Source organism: Ixodes scapularis, unplaced genomic scaffold (assembly GCF_016920785.2).
Source record: "Ixodes scapularis isolate PalLabHiFi unplaced genomic scaffold, ASM1692078v2 PGA_scaffold8__174_contigs__length_109621045, whole genome shotgun sequence".
NCBI classification, from domain to species: Eukaryota; Metazoa; Arthropoda; class Arachnida; order Ixodida; family Ixodidae; genus Ixodes; species Ixodes scapularis.
In genome coordinates, this window is record NW_024609883.1 from 25,133,733 (window position 1) to 25,149,614 (window position 15,882).

The window sequence follows — 15,882 nt, forward strand, 5'->3', positions numbered from 1 at the left end:
GCCACCTTAATTGCTCTGAGTGGGAAATTTATTTCGCTCGTCGCTGTAAATTTAGGACTGCTGGAACGATGATATTTGGAGGCGAGTGAGAGGTTCACTAAGTTTGTGCACGAAGAGAGCCAAGTTTCTTTAAGACAGCAGGTGTGAAAGTTATGTTTCTAACGAATAAAGAAATAAAGCTGTACAAAGTGCAGATTTGGGCACACAGGTGCTTGGACTTGACAGTAACATGACACAGCACTTATTATACAAAAAAAAAAAAGGTGGCATAGTGAAACCAGGTGAAAATTTGGTTTGGGCGGCGTAACCCAATGGGAACCGGTTTTGATGATGAAAAGGCTGTCAAGAGAATACCACTGGTCGGGGGAGGTGGAGACTTTAGAGGTAGGAAGGGACTAGTGAACTCTACTTCCAATTGAAACAACTTTACGAAAGGTGGTCCCAAAGCCGAGAAAACAAAGTTGTCGGCCAACACACGGTTTGGCCGCCAAGGGCTTTTGCGGTCAGCTGTTGTGTAATAACCTGTTGTGCGAGGTGCTGATTTTCGGCGCACAGGTACTTTGACATGACCGTCACTTGGCACAACACTTATTATAACAAAAAGAGTTGGCATAGCGAAACCAAGTGGAAATTTAGTTTGGGCGGCGTAACTAAATGGGAACTGGCTTTGACCGTCAAAGGTTGTCAGATAATACCACTCATCGTGGGAGGTGCACACTTTACCGGTAGGAAGGGACCAGTGGAGAAAAAAGAAGCCGAGAAAAAAATGTTGTCTACAGAACTCGGGGTGTCAGCGTTTCCACATCCAAAAGGAGGCTGGTCAAGAAAGAAAGCACACCACATAAACTTCCATACTCAAACGTCGATTCTCCAGTGATTCTGAGTTTCATTGTTGTTTTCTTTAAATTTATATTTGCCACTTTTTATACCTTTCGAATCTTTCTTCGTGAAGTACAGATTGCGTGCCATACTTGTCCGGAAATATCATCGACACGTACGATGGGGACGAAACTTCTTTGGAAGGCATTCCTCCAACAAAATTGGCACTGCATACCTGCGAGTGTGGGTTTGACCCATCGGCGCTGACACATGTAGGCGTTAGTGGTACGAAAACAAACGCAGAGCGCAAAGCGGCAGTGTAGAATATGTCAGCCGTGCCGACACAGTGGCAGACATGATCGGGAGACCAAATTTCTCACGTCGTACGGCACGGCTCCATCGTTGTCGCTGTCCTACAAAACATCGGCGAGGTGAAAAACTGTGAAACTTTGTCTCCACGAGATTGAAGCTATTGAAGCACTTAATGACGCAGCACAGGGAGCACTTCATACTGTGAACCCAGCGCAACCGCACCACTCCGACTTCAATGCGTACCAACGTACGCGGCGTGGTTTCGGTTTCGTTTTCTCTGGGGTTCTCGCTGCCTACCTTCGGTACCGGCCGCGCGGCGGCGCGCCAGTCGCGTCGCACGGAGTGTATAGATCTTAGGGAGTCCATAGAAACCAGGAGCAGAGCCATTTCGGCATATGAGTCTTAGGTAAAGGTTCTTTGATTCTGGACGTTTTTTTTTTTTTTTTTTTAATTTCCGCCAGGAGTTTTTTCAGATTTGTCTGAACTTGTGTCATGGGGTCCTTTTTAAGTTTCTGATACGCCCAGCTCTCAAAAAGATCCCTCACCTTTCTTTCGTAGTCTCCTCTATCTAGGATCACCGTCGGGTTGTCCTTGTCCGCAGGTAAAAGCACCATCTTTGTGTCATCTCTTAGCTGCCGTAGTGCTGTCGACTCTTCTCTTGAAATGTTGTATTGTTGACGTAATGGCATTTTCGACAGAACGCTGACCGTTTTATGCCTTACCCGCTACTGAGTGCTTGGGTACCCGTTCTTGAGTGCGAGATGCCGTCTTCTATTGTGGCGACAATCTTTGGTAGGGCGGCTTTGGCGTGGTCACGCTGATGCCGCGGGCTTTTGCCAAAACAGCAGTCTCGACCGCAGAGTGTTTTCTTGAGGAGAGGTTTGGGACGAACCTGGTAGTGGCCGCTCTGTATCTTAGTTCGCGATCTTTTTCAGCTTCAACAGCTTCTTCTTCTGTGAATCTTGTCGTTTTTGTGCAGAAGTAGAAGCGATGTTTTCGGTAAAAAACTGAAGTGATGGAAATATATCTGGGATACTGTGTTCTTGCTGCCGACGAATGAAGAACAAGTCTAGGTCTTTCTTCTTGAGGGTTGCTTGACACTCATTAATACCGGCTTTAACCAGACGGTGCTCTGCCTGGCCGAGGATCTTGTGTCCTTCACGTGTATGGACGATGCGCTTGAGAAGAAGGCTTTGTGGAACTATGTGCGCATCTCGACAGGCTTTCATAAAATCGAGGTGAGTCGCGAACGTGGAGATACTGCAGGCAACGTTTAAATATCACTTCACTATCGGTGCTTTTCGGCAGACGTCTGCTTGGTTGGGTTAAACGTTATAAATAATGAGAAAAACGCCAACCAAACTCTAAAAGAAGGCAGGGTCCCAACGTTTCGGTGCTGGCTCGGCACCTTAGTTCGGGGGGCCCGGGGGGGGGGGGGGGGGGGGCTATTTAAAAGGGAAGCAGCTTCTTTATTTTCTTCTGCGGTGAGTGTAGAGCAGTATCTTCGTGTTTCTACGGCAGTTACTTTTCAAGCCAGACGCATTATATTTTCGTTTTCTTCACAGGTGGTTATATACAATGAGGATCAGCATCTTCGTTTTTCTCTATGGTAGGGGCCTGTTTCTTCGGTGTTTCTTCTAAGTGTTGTAATCCACTGACGTATGCCGAAGGCAAGGTGCCGGTGGGTCATTTAACATTTCCTGGTGTGGCCTGAATGCACCACGACTCAATATAAATAGCCGTTGGCGCTAGTTAGCTTCTACATTCAGGATTCTGGTATTTTTAAAGTCGTTGCGGTGGCCATTGTCGTCACAGAGTTTCGCAACAGCGCTCCGCTCTTGGTCAAATTTGCATACGTCATTCATACGTTGGCGGGCTCTTTCCTGAAGTTTTTCGTTTCGTTGGCGTATGAAGCCGAACTCTCAGCTAAGGGAATTCGGTACACATCGCCCTGTGATTTTTTTCTTGGTGGACGGTCTTGCATACGAGGCACAAGGCGCCCGAGTGTCGAAACAGGCTTGTGAGCCATCTGAATACCATCTTTAGCCAGCGTACTGGCCAGAGTTTCGCTATTTCATTTTATATAAGGTTCGCAGACGCGAAGGCTAGGGCAGGATTGCGTACTATTCCGTGGCTAGTGAAGAATGCAAACAAGACGACGGGCAACGCGGCTGATGAACCTGTTGGTGTAGCCATTCTTTTTGAGGTCGGCTTTGACAAAATTTCTCCGGCATTGCGGACAGCACGTTCAAGACAATGGGGGCTAGAAAGCGGGATATCTGGAGCTGTGAAACATGCCGACAGCAAATTAATGGGAATGATTCTCGGAGGGGGGCCTGTATGTCGCCCCCAGGTCTCTTTCGATCGCTGGAAGCCAAGGTAGATTCCCTCACACTACTCAAGACCAACGTTGATACCCTTCTGACATTACCAACCAAAATAGATGAACCTTTGACCTTGAAGCCGCTAGTCGAGTTCCTGACGTCAGTAGTCACTGATCTTCAGCAGACTTAGATGTGACTCTCTGCTCTTGGTATCCACCGCCAATTCATCCGCGATAGCAGAACTCCGAAACGAGGCCACGGCACTACGGTCAGTTGAAAATGAGCAGTCTCAGAATATTAAACAGCTACAAAAGAAGCTAAACGGTAGTGATCACTTTAGCCGACTCCCGAATTTAGAAGTACATGTGTTACCTCATTCCCCAAATGAAAACCCAACGAATGTTGTGAGCGAGCTGACTGCCAGACTAGGCCTGTTGGACTTTTAAACAAGAGACATACAGACGATGCATCGCCTCCCATCGCGACGCGACGTCCCGCCAGACGCTGCCAGCACATCGAGTGGCCGTTCTCCAGCCATCGTGACTCGTTTCTCTTCTGTGACAATCAGAGACCAGTGGCTCATGGCAAGGGGAAAGCTGCGCACCCTGACTACAACAAGTACTCTACCCAAACACTTCTTAAATGAAAACCTATCGCGGAAGAACAGAGAACTCTTTTGGATGACGCGTGAGCGGGCATGTGTCAATCAAAACACCTGACTAAAAAATGGGAAACCATTTGTAAAGAAGGGTGAAACCTCATCCTTGGATCGGTTCGAAGACCTGGAAAAGATCGTTTAGCTTTCTCTCTTCTTCGGTAATACGGATGGCATGGCAGATACCAACGACTTCGAATAATAGAAATACAGTTTTCACAACGCTCAAACTTGTCATCTTTGCAATGTTTTTGGATACAGTAAGTGATTGTGCTATTCATCAGTAGCATGTTAACGTCGCGAGTATTCGAAAATATTGGTATCAGTTTATAATAACTGTGAAATATGTAACGTCTCTATTAGATGTTTTAGTGCTAACAGACATGAATTTTATGTGGGGAATTCATCTGGCAAATTATGTGGTGAATCATGTGTTGAATCATGTGGTGAATCATGTCGTGAATTCCAGATGCCAGGTTGCAGAGGTTACTTTTTTACACGTCCGATCGGACGAGGAGGGAGAATCTTCATTTACCTTAAAGATGTATGGCGTACTGAAGAACTTGTTATAGAACTCCTCCACTGCGAATCGTTACCAATAAGAATATTTAACTCTAAATGGTCCTTGGTTTTGATAACTTTCTAAAAACCTCCGTCAGATAATCTTTTTCAAGTTTCTAGAGGAACTGAAAGATACTCTTTTGCAACTTTCAGTCTATTAATGACATCTGTCTAATAGGTGACTTCAATATTGATTAGCTAAATCATGCCAAGTTTATAGTCGGTGACTATCTTAATCTACTGCCACACTTCGATCTAGAGGTGTCGATTGTCGATCCAACTGGAGAACTTTTAAATGAACGCATTTTGGCGTCATGCCTTGATCACATTAGCGTACGCGCTCCGAATGCAGTTGGAAAATCGGCCGTGAGAGAACAAAATTTGCTGACCACTACTTTGTGCCTTGTCAGCTCTCTTCGAAGCTCAGTGTTAAACCGCCGACAAGGTCAACCAAGCAAGTAGAAATTATTGATAGAGTAAGGTTCGATAATTTGGTTAATGTCAATATATGGAATAGTTTGCTGTCTATTCAAGATTTTGGCCGATGTCTATAGTCGATTTGGAGGTTAATATTTTAATTATTAAGAAACTTGATTTTCTATTATGATATATAAATTAAGTAAACAAGAAAACAAAGCTGTAAGAACAGCTTGATGGAGCCTCTTGCTCCCTTCTTGTGTCATTTACAGAAGTCAAAGCACAGCAACAGCGTAAAAACAATGAGAAAACCGACATCACAAGGTAAAATACAAAAATCAAACCGGTCTCCTAAATCAAATAATTCGTTTAGTCCCAAGATTAGTACAGTTCGAAATTCCTTAATTGCAATGGAAATAATATCAATGTTATTCTTTATTAGGGTGTTCAATATAGTAGGAAGTGTGTATTTGAGTGCTGGCTTTTAATATTTGTTGTGACACAGTGGCACAATCGTATGCTCCGCCGTCCAAGTTCAGTAAGAATTTGCATGTTCTTTTAGCTCCGCAAGGTTTACTAAGCTATCCCAATTTCTTACATTTTTTCATTTAAAACTGATCGCGAGTATATACTTGTACACGTTGTAAGCAGGAAGTATACTACTTTTTATAAACAGACCCTGGGTGTCAGAGTCGTAAGAAACATTCTCAATGAGACGCAAATCTTTCTTTTCTTTTTCTTTCTTTGCACTAGGAGAATTTTTTAGATTTGTGCGGGTGGTTGTGCCCCAAACTAGATAAGAATATTTCAGGAGAGAAAAAAAATAAAGTCTGGCATAAAGGAAGCTTAACATTTATCGGTAGAATAAAAGGGTTCCGAGAGACTGTAGTCCAATGACCTTTGACTATCTAGTGCGTAAGTCATTAACATGATTTTCCCAAGATGAGTACTGATTGAAAACTAGCCTAAACGTTTTAAATTATCTACACTATCTCTATTGTTTGCATTTGAGACAAGGGTCTTAGTTGTGGAAAGAGTTTTGTTATTAGGCTGAAAGATGATTGCCTTCGTCTTACTCGCATTTATGTTCAGCGCGTTGTCTAGGGGGCCATTTTCGCAACGCTGTTAAGGCCCGCTCACACTCTTGCAACCGAGTACGACCGAGAGAGACCAGACCGGTTTTTAAGCCTCTTGCGATCTCTTAGGACCAGCTCCCCTGCCTCGCATCCGGTCCTAAGAAGTCGCTCTCAGTCGTACTCAGTCGCAAGAGTGTGAACGGGCCTTTAGGGTCACGTTTGCGCACCTGATGAGCTCGTCGCCACTCTCTCCAGAAAAGAAGACGCTCGTGTCATCCGCGTATACTACGAATTTAGTCGTTAGATTTATGTTTACAATATTATTAATGCATAAATTAAACAGTAACGGAAATAAGATGCTTGCTTGTGGTACACCAGATATAATTGTCTTTGTGGAAGACGCGAAGCTATTAAATTGAACAAACTGTTCACGGTGACCTAAATATAATTTAGGCAAAAGAACTGCTTGACCTCGAATCCCGTAAATACCGAGCATTTCCAGCACTAAATTGTGACATATAATCAAACGCCTTCGTAAAATCTAGAAGAAATGCTAAGGGCAAATTTCTTTCCCTCAAAATTTCGAAAAATGAGTTATTTTTGTTTAAGCAATGCAAGTTCTGTAGATCGATTTTCTTCCAGAAGCCTGAATGTGTACTAGTAATGATGTGGTGCTTATCCGAAAACTGATATACACAAATTCGTATAATTTTTTCTAAGCCCTTTGAGAATACAGGAAGGATAGAGATAGGCCTGTAATTGCCTGTGTCGTTTTTATCTCCCTTTTGGTGCAGCACTAACACTTTAGCTGTTTGCATGAGTAGCCGAAACACCTTGATTGAAAGACACAAGTTAAGAATATGAGTAATGCAGGGAATGATCAAAGGTAAAACATACTTGACTGGTCTAATCTGCATATCATACGGATCACAATTATGACTGTTATTTAATTTCATCAAAATCGTAAACACCTCTGTGTCAGTAACTGGCCGTAAAAATATACTCGCTGTTTCTAAACGTGACATTTTTAAATACGCTGCCGCTATAACTACGTTGAGGTAAATTTATAAAATAGTCATTAAACACATCTGCTAGAGACATGCCAGTTAACTTGACGCCGGCAGAAGAAATGCTTTCTATGTTATTGGGGCGCTTATCAATTCATGTATTTCAGGGAACAAGCTAAGAAAGTTATCACTGTAACACGCTGTCGCATCGAACATGAGTGGTTAACAGGGGATATTTTGGCAGATGTAAAGCCTAAAGAGGCTCTTTCGGTTCGGTATCGGCGTTCTCCAACGAGTGCCCAGTTTAAGGCAGAATTTCGTGGTATGCGTAATCGTGTAAATGCGCTTATCCGTTCAGCCAAAAACAAATATTTCCGAGATAAATGTTTTAAAGCAAGGTGGAATATTTCAGAGACGTGTTTGACAAATTAACTGCGAGGCAAGGCGGATGGAATATCAATTGATGACATGCTCGAGAAGGCGTTCGTTCAAAATACGACAAAGACAGTTTAAGACTTCTTCGCCACATCCTCTGGGGTATCCCGTGACAATGCTCTATTTCAAACACAACTTTAAGATTCCAATCTTTCCTCTGCTTTCCTTCCCCCGATGATAGAGCACGATGTGCACACATGGCGTTTCACCTTCAAAATGAGTAGGCACCTGGCATAGATAGTATTAAAGCGGAAGATCTTCGGAGAAATCGTCGTCATAAACCACGTGCTTTTTTATATGTTAAATGGTCTTATTCAGACCGGGAGAATCCCGGATGATTTAAAGATTGCGCTAGCGAGGCCTTTGGTTAAAGGTGGAGTGCAAGGTGAAGTTGATAATTATCGCCCAATTTCAACATTACCTTGTGTAGTTAAAATTTTAGAATAAGATTCTTCTAACCATTACGTTGTTTCTTCAAACATTTGAGATCCGCTGAACAATCAATATGGTTTCATTAGTGCTTGCGGGACCCAGCCAGTCCTACAGTCGGTTGCAGGTTAAGAAGGTAGCGGCCATTGCCCCTCAAAGGGAATCATATATCCCTCCGCCACCTCCGCATCCAATAGCGTCCCATCGTTTCCGTGACGTCGCGGCCAACGCGCGAGCAGGGTCTTGCCTTTTGTACATATTTGCTTTATCTTTCGACTTTGACTTAGCATTGTGGAAGCCACGAGAGGGAGATTAAAGTTTTCCCCTCCGATGGAAACAAATACGACTTTCGGGGATTGGCTTCCCCCTCCGATGGATACAAAGGCTGCTTTCAGGGGATCGATTTTCCCTCCAATGAATACAAAACTCGCTTTCTTAATAAGTGGGATCAAAGACAAGTTGAAGGAGCTGTTCCAGTGAACTCTTCTTTCGACTGCGGAGAGATTTGAAACGGGCGCATCACGCTTCTGGGAGGAGCTTCTCCTACATTCTTGACTTGGAACCGACTATAGAAGATTTCTCAGAGGAGTTGCAGGTGGCTTTCGAGAAAAATCAAACCGCTTGCACCCTCTTTGATGATGTGGAAAAGGCTTTTGATAAAGTTAATCATAACATATGTTTCTAAAAACTTTAACAATTTTTGTTTTCACGGTTCATTCCTTTCTTTGATTCATAACGTTTTGACGGGGCCTACACAAACTGCCTCCATAGGCCATAGCCGCGGCTCTAAGTTCCCCTCGAAGGGGGGGAGGGGGTTCTCCAATGTTCTATTTTGTCACCTCTTGTCTTTAACATATTCGTGAACAAAATGTCCGAATGTTTCCACATGCGAGGGATGACATGGTGTTGCTCGCTATTCATCCTGATTATGCTGCAGCAATCACGTTGCTCAAAGACAATACATGGCACTTACATGAATGGTTTAAAGCAAAGTTTCTGTCATATATCTAAAGCTAACGTTATTTTCTTTCGCAGTGCTTTGAAAGATTTATCTTCCAGTCTTCCATTTGATATGCATACATGAGTGCTTCACATACAATTGTTCTCCTGTGGCTTACGTCGATAATGTTAAATATTGAGGTATACAGTTTGATAGCGATGTGTCATGGAATTGGCATTTGTCAAAAATTTGTGCAAGTCTGAGAAATGTCTCTTGATTACTGCATAATGCCCAAATATCTAAAACCTAGTTCTACAAAACGGCAATAGTCGAAGCGTTGGCATATAGCGTTTGCGGTGCGATATAACAAGTTTCGGTCATGGTTCGGGACTATGGACCCACAAAATGCATTGTTTCGAAAGGCATTTTGAAAAGTATCGCTTACAATTCTGTTTCGCAATTTGATGAAGAAAACTTAATAGCATTGCGTTTACCTTTATTCAAGTAATTACGGAATTAAACTGTTGTGCTAAGGTACTTTTGGAAGGATAAGTTCAAAATACCTCATGTTTTATCTTGCTCACTTCGGGGCGTTGACCGGTATGTGGTGGCTTATGTCGCTACAAAATACAAAAAAAAAAAAGAGTGCGCAATTTTTACATTCCTTCTGCCTAAAACGACCTCCCGGACGACTTGTATAACGTGGACTCGCTAAAAACACTAAAACGAGCACTCCAGAACATTTTGGACATATCGTGACTTCGTGTTTGTGCGTGCGGTTTGTCATGCTGTGAATCACATCGTAGATAATATGTGCTGAAATTTGAACCTGATGTGTTGGAGACACTTTTAACTTAGCGTCTAGGGCGCTGTCCCACAAGCCTCCCTGTGGCTTCGACAGACCCGTGTGTTTACGTTGATCGAACACGACCTAATAAACTATTCTTCTTTTTCTTCTTTTAGGCGCTCCCATAATCGCCTAAGCTCGCCTCGCCACGATACAGTCAAAATCTCTCACGCCCCAACTCGGTTTCTCCAACTCTATTCTCGCTCTCGCCCCCCGTCCTTTGACCTTCCACCCTGAATACACCAGCGAGATCCACGCGAATGACAGCGACAACAGCGAGTTTGTCCGTGACTTGTCGTATCAAGAGTTGGTTGCTAACAGGCCGCAGCAGAAATGACCTGCTTTCAACATCCCTTGATAGCAATAACTCTCACCACTTCTGCGATCAGTCTCGAAAACTTCGACGAAGCGAGCAATGCCGCACACGTCATAATCTCGAAACTGCGCGCTCAAAACTTGAAAGATAAACGAGGAAGCTAAAGCTCGAGCCGCCAAGAGATCCAAGTCTGAGTTCGTGTAAGGGACCACCACACGTTAGGCGAATGACGTCACCAACCCAACAACCACGGCGGCCTTTCCAAATTTGCCGGATGCGAGGGCCACGCGTATAAAGCGATTTATCTACGAAACTATCGCGCCATTTTCAAAACAAATTTAGAAGAAATGTAGGAACACACACTGGGACGTAGTAGTATAGTTATATCTCATATTTTATTTTTGGCGTGTCCGATGCCCTGTAACATGTGGACCTTCGGCGTCAAACAGGGTTGCCCATCTTGCGAACATTGCGCGTTTGGTTTCGATGTCGTCAGATTTCCATGACCAAAGTTGACAACCGGTATCTCGAACTACGTGCCCGATCAAGGATTTTTAGAAACGGTTTTCCTTCAACATTGATTTCTCCCATTTCTTCATTATAAACCTTTATAAACCCCAAAAAAAAGTGTAAGTAAAAAGTAATAAGTAATAATTTCATTTTCGTTAATTAACCATCCTTTAGTTGTATTCTCTCTTGAACATATATTGTCCGCCCGCCCGTAAAACTCACTTGTAAAGATAGCATTTTGTAGCTTTCACAGCGTTTTTTTCAAAAAAAAAAATTGTATGTGATAAAAATACCCTGCACTCACACTTTTCGCACTTTCTGGATATGTTTTCAGCAGTACTTCCACCGACTCATCAATGCACCTCGGTATACCATCCACTTGGGCTTAAGCAGCAATGTAGTGAATGTTGGACAACGTGTCAACCCGTTGTTGATCGGGAGGAGTGGAACAGTTTTGACCGTTTTCAGGCACCTTGTTTATCCCTTCGGGAATGGATTCACCCAACAACAGAGTGAACGACTCACTTTCCGACTGTTTTGAGGTAGGACGTCAGTATTTCAGATGAGGAACGTAGGACCCCACAAAAATTACGTCAACTGGCTTGCTAGAATGAATGACCTTTGCATTTAATTGCATTCTAATTATGGCTTGCTAGGTTCAAGAAAGTTAGGTACTTGGAACACTGACCATCGTAGGGGCTTCTACAGCCGGCCAGATCGCTGTAGCAGGACCGATAGAACCGACTTGTCGACACATCTCAGACCGCAGAATCTTGCACATCCTTTTGGGCCAAAGATCAAAGAGCGTGTTGGTGAAAATACAAGAGTCAAAGAAGGAATAAGAACACTTAGGGCCAAGGACAGACAGCACAGTTCTTTCTGAACTGTGCTGTCTGTCCTTGTCCCTAAGTGTTTTTATCCTCTCTTTGACTCTTGCCTTTTGGGCCATTGCCTAGATGGTCTTGCTAATCCAAACAGGGTACTGGCATCTTGTGAAACCAGATTATGTCTGATAGCGAAGGAATATAATATCGCTTTGCACATAGAGAGGGTGATGAAATTGGAATAAAAAAATATAGGGTTCACCGAGGAAACGCACGAAAAAGTGTTCAATGTGGAAGAAACTGAATTAAAATTAATTACTGGGCTGGGTGGTTAGACATCATCTTACAGTATAGCAAGAGGAAAAGAACATGAAAGGGACAGTGACCACAAATATGTTTCTTTGTTCTCCGAAACCAAAGTACTAAAGCGTTTTTATAACCGAATGACTAGAGAGCATTATCAGGCAAAAACCAACAAGGCTCAGGGTGACAAGTGCATCAGCAATCCATCAGTGCACTGACTGGGAAAGAGCAAACGAAAACCTACAAGGCCCTCTTTATTTCCTTTCTTCGTATTTTGTTTTATTTTTATCGGTCTTTATCTTTCTGTGACATTTGTTTTTAGTTTTTTTATATTACTTACATTTTAATAATTTCATGATTAAATCTAGTAAATGTTTTATCATTATTCAGCTATCAGCAAAATTACACTTTTTTTTCCGTAATTTTTAATTATCACATTACACACTTCCTTCTCGTCTTTCTATATATAATACTTGTTGTGAGTAACTAGCTATTGTCCTGTCCGATTTTTTTATGTCCTCTTGTGGCATTGTATATATGACGAATTCTGCCACCCGCTTCAGGTCGCGCGTATACCACTGAAGATTCAGTTGCGAATGTCTGCGAAGTGTGCCGACGGTTCGAATATTTCCACACGGAAGTTGTATATTTGTGCGTCTACACATCTGTACGGTTTGAAGAAGCCTGCATATCGGACGACATTGACAGCATTGTCCGCAATATGGCAACAAAATGGACACTGCTGGTTGTATATAAGGCTGCGGCATCCCAAGAAAGCCAGCTGTTTAGAAGGAAAAGTCACTAGAAATTTCTGAAAAACATGGGGATTGCAGCAGTAGAGAATCTTGAACGAGGAACCACTTGAAACCCGAGAAATTCGCCAGGCACTTTTTATATACCGTAATTATTTTAATGTACTGTACGCTAGTGGATGAACTGGCGCTAGTGTTCTGTCGCAAATTAAAGCAGACAGCAACCAGTGGAAAACGGACTTCTGTTAATGAATTTATATTGAAAAAAAAAAACGATTGCATTTTCCTCCTGCGCTCGATCATAAGAGTAAATAATACGAATACTTCGTGCGTTTCTCTGTGACGCAGACAAAATATTTTGGTCAGTTGTGGCGTTTTCCTTCAAATTCATGGCATTAAAAACGGTGCTAAAACGGTTTATTACGTATATCTAAGTGCACGGTCGGACATTGTTAGCGCAAACACGGCGTCGGCGCTCCCCAACATGGTAGACTGCTTGTCAAACGAACGGAGGACATGAGGAAAACCAAGAGAGACGATAAGAACTACGCCGTAACACTTGATCAGTAACTCGTTGTGCATGCAGACGATCGAAAAAACAATTGAAGGCCACATCATATAGTCCGACTTGCAGCAAATAAGAACTGCTTTATTTATTATTTTTTTTTTGCTTATGAATATGTAGGAAAATGTTTCTCAGTTGAAAACGTCACCCGCACGCTTTGAAATCTTTAAAAATAGGCTGAAACCTGAGAACATGTGCCCGATCAAAGCTGTCCGCAATGGGAAATAATGAAATGCACACCGATCATTACCCATATACTTGATTGTTTACGTTTTGCATGTTCCTAAATGCTCGTAAAAATGCACGACGGAGTAAATTTTTTATAGTGGCAGACGTGCATATCAGCAATATATAAGCGCCACCGGAATGCTGGTGCGCCTTGATTACACTCTACATTCCTTCCGGTTTTTTTCTGCTTTACATTGTTGTTTGTTTTATATACCTTCATGAAAGAGATTTTGGCCTTAAATATAGCGAAGTTTATTATCATTCACTGGTAAAGAAATATAATGCAACCAAAGCAATTACACTTTTGCAATGTCAATAAAGGTAGATACTATTCGGTACGGACCCCCAAAAAAGGGAACAGTATTATTTTCCTGCGAGCAGACAAAACGTACGCGCGTTTTCGCGAGGGAATGCACAGGAGCACCGCAAAAGTGGGCTGGGTTGCTGTCTGCTTTCATTGGGATCCCGGAAGTCGCATAAACCCTAGCGCAAGTTGAACTTCTAGAGCACATTATAATTACTCTATGGTATATAGATTGTGTTTCTGTGAAATCCTTCGAAAATCCCTAAATATATGCTCTTTGAGTTAAAAAGAATCTTTTTACGGGAACGAGCTACCTGCCTTGGTGGACGTCAAAGATTGCAAAAATATACAAATTAGATAAGTAAATAACTAAAATTTACTAATATTTCTTCATAATTAGTGGAAAAAAAACATGCTTCGACTGAGAAACTTGTTTAGCATAACGGAAAACAACTAAAGCAATTATTTTTTAGAAAGATTTAAGGCAGTGGCAGCAACGTTCACGGCGTACTGAAAAAAAAACAAAACACGTTTAGTTCGGACGGTTTTATCGTTTTGTCGTCTTATCGGAGCTCAAGTTCGATAAGCTCTTATCGGAGCAAGCTAACCTAGATTCTCAGAGGGAGAATATGTTTGTTTTCACTAATTCAAAAATTAATTAGTAAACTGTAGTTAATTATCTTGCTAATTGTTATGTTTTTGGAACCTTTGAAGTCCACCAAGGCTCGTAGTTGGTTCCCGCAAAGTGTTTCGTTTCTTCTCGAACAGCATGTTTTTAGGAATCTTTGAAAGCTTTCACAGAAACGCAGTGTATACCGTAACAATGAAAAATACTTCCCTGTTGTGAATACCCGGGCGCATCCTTTTGACCTCTCATTCGGAAAAAGCAATGTGCCAGTTTTAGCGAGAAAACAAAGAACAAATATCATTCCCGTGCAGGGGGAGAGGGGGAGGGGGGAGAGGGGGAGGGGGGAATTCACGTCGCCCCCCCTCCCCTCACCAACACACACACACAAATCTTTCCCCCAAAAGGAAATCTTGCTTACGTTGCTGCAATACCCTATGTGATGGCGTGAGAAAATAAAGCCTAGAAAATAAAGAAGCAACACAAGTAAATCATAGATAAAAGAAAAAAAAAAAAGAAGAAAACTCCAAGAGTTCCCGAAATATTCGGCGTAACAAACACTCGATGATGTGTGGGTTAGAATGCGATAAACTTTATTTGTATTGATGAAAGTCGTTTAAGTAAATTATGCAATTTCCCCCCTTTTTTTTTCAATCAGGATTTTCCACCGCCCTGGCTCTAATATTTGACGTGTAATTGGTGCAGTTCAGTTCAGTTCATCAAACGTGTTTTGTTGGGAGGGTTCAACTGGCGACATGCTCTAAGGTAGTGCGGACGTGGATTTTCGGGATAATAGGACGAGGGTTGGAGTTGCAGCTACGAGTCCGAGGCTGGTCGTCTTCCCGCAGCTCCGACGCTGGCCGCGCGCCGCATCCGGGGCGCCCCGCAAGCCGTGTCCACGGCTTCAACGGCACCGCGCTCGTCGTCGCCAGCGGCGGCCGATTCGGTCGCCGCATCGCCCCGAGAACGCGGCCTGCCTCCGCTGCGGGGCGCGTCGGCGCGCAAGCAGCGGCGGCGCCAGCAGCGCCTCCTCGAGCCGGAGCCCGGTCCTCCTCCTCCGACGGTGCGCGTCGTCGACGTCGTCGCATCCGGACGATCCCCGGCGCCGCAGTCCTGGCGACGGCAGAGCAGATTCCACCGGCGCTGCGTGGCTGACGACGCCGTGTCCCCGCCGTCTCCGTCGCCGCAGCCTCCGCCGTCGCGCCGCGGCCTCCTACTGCTGCCGCGCCTCGGCACGGTGTTGCTCGGAGCTCCCACGCTCGGCGGATCAGGTGAGGCGCTGGCCGTTGCGGGAATGCAACAAGAACCAATGCCTGGGGTGTCGGGCATGGTCACTGAAAGGGCGAGAACGGCATTGCGTCTCTTTCGGGCGATCATCTCCGGGCGCGAGTGCGTTGCCTTCCTTTGTGCTTCGGATGACGGTGCCAGCTCGAAGCTCTGGCAGGAGGCGCCGAGGTGTTATCGAGCTGGAGGCGGGGCAACTCGAGGTACTGCCGTTCTAGTCCTGGCTGTGACTACAATGAGCTGGCCGAGTCGAGAGACAGTACACGGAATGAGGAAAATGGCTTAAACGGCCCATCGAATGCAGGAAAAATGACATGTAAGATACGTTGACTCGCACCTAATATGCATT

At 43.7% G+C, this 15,882-nt stretch overlaps 1 protein-coding gene across 2 annotated transcripts in view; it reads left to right on the forward strand.

The window, feature by feature from the left end:
* Positions 1–15,274: 15,274 nt before the first annotated feature.
* The window catches only part of LOC8038857 (probable 3',5'-cyclic phosphodiesterase pde-5), a 263,816-nt gene continuing 263,208 nt past the window's right edge, over positions 15,275–15,882 (forward strand). The window contains exon 1 of one of the 2 annotated variants that reach the window (XM_040213028.2): positions 15,275–15,520. The gene's annotated coding sequence lies outside the window, so the exon portion shown is untranslated. The remainder of the gene's footprint in view (positions 15,521–15,882) is intronic. The other variant, XM_040213026.2, reaches the window with a different exon arrangement.